Consider the following 1842-nt stretch of genomic DNA (forward strand, 5'->3'; position numbering starts at 1 on the left):
ACAACTGAAATTGAAATTTCAAATGAAAAACAGTGCCTATAAAGTAATCAAAATATGAAGGATTAATGAGAAACCAGCACAGGAATCAAACTCAAGTGCAACTCAAGTCCTGATTTTCAGGACTTTGACTCAATTTGGGCTTCATCACTGATGACTCAGACATTGACTTGAACCCGAGCATTGACTGCATTCGGACTTTTAAGTTGGAGAAGTTGGCTTCAGTGTCACACACAGTAATTAAACTCCCTTTAACACGCTGACAGCTGTGGCTTCTGTGTTGAACATTGACCTTTTCTAATTGTGTGTCAGCTCTTTGTGCCAGAGTGTAGCACTAAAGGCCATATTGAAACTTGACTCAGACTCAACATTGACGACTCAGACTCAGACTCAGGGATCTTGAAACTCGACTCAGACTCGAGTTTTCGTGACTCAGCTACAATATTGTTAGAAACACTCAAATTCAAATTCCTCCACTCAAGGTTTTGTTCATTTGAATTAGATTTGATTAGATTAGATTGATTAGATTTTAACTGTGTCTGCACTATAAAGCTAAATATTTGTGAGTCAGAGAAATTCAGAAAAGTGGCAGAAAATGATGAATGATAAGGAATTATACTATTGTGGCATACAAAGACTTCTAAAAAAAAAAAAATTCTAAAATCAGCTCTGGAAAACGACGATATGCTGATACGTCACACACAACCACAATAACGTTAATTCTGTGGTTTCACAACTTCCCCAATCATTTGCACATTTGTCCCTAAAAAGGAAACCCATTTCAAAATCCTGTACCTCAGTGATAGCAAGTAACAGGAAATGTGACCTTTGACCCACAAACACACAACTTAAACACACGGTGATTTTATTAGGTTTACTTGATGGATGTGTAACGCCTTCAGGGTCAATCAACAGTAATAATAAGACACTAACATCTATCTAGGTCCGATGAGCAGTTGTCTTGAATAATTCAGGGAGTGAATTATTCTATAGTTCAACAGCGACAATTTATTGCCTCAAACTGTACACACAGTGATACACACACTGTAATTCTTTTGAAAAGAATGGAAAATAACAAATAAAATAAATAATCAAAAAAAAGGAAATCAACAGAAATAGTCCATTATGGAAGTGGAAACCTCCAATGAAATGTCCTTCAGTCTATTTGTTGTTCGTTTAATCCACAGGTACTCCTTGTGATTAAAGAGCTCAAGAGTTCAGTTCAAAGTTGTTTGTGTAATATCTGTTCCAAATGTTCACTACTATTACTACTACTACCCGGGTAGGATAAATAGTGTTTGTGTATCTTATCTGTAACCCAAGGACTGGGTATAACTTTAAATCCGATGTCCTCTGTGGGCAGTTCCTACGGTTGGCCAACACCGTTTCTCCAACCGTCCACAGGGTCACAGGCTGGGCTCGCCATCTTTAACTCTGTCTGGTCACAAAAAAACCAACCTACACAGATAGTGCAGGATAATAAGTTATTCGGTTCTCTTTATGTATCTTAGATGAGATCTCCTTAAATTCTTTTCTCTCACAGAATACCATACACCATATAACCAACAATTAAGGGTATACTTTTACTACAATAACCTTATTTTAACAACTAGTAATTTTAACATGAAGCATTTACCATGAATTGTCTTTTTAACTTAATGATAAATTATTTACAATGAATTTCCTTCTGCCACATCAACATTGATATTCTTACTGTAACATATTACTTATTATACATTTCTTGCGGTGAAACAATTACTATTTTAACATTTGACTAAATTATCTCCTGTACTCTTACATTTTTATGCACCATTTTAATGTACTTTTAACTCAATCAAGAATATT

This window comes from Seriola lalandi, unplaced genomic scaffold (genome assembly GCF_002814215.2).
Source record: "Seriola lalandi dorsalis isolate HSWRI2012SDOR001 ecotype SW California unplaced genomic scaffold, Sedor1 jcf7180002054585, whole genome shotgun sequence".
NCBI classification, from domain to species: Eukaryota; Metazoa; Chordata; class Actinopteri; order Carangiformes; family Carangidae; genus Seriola; species Seriola lalandi.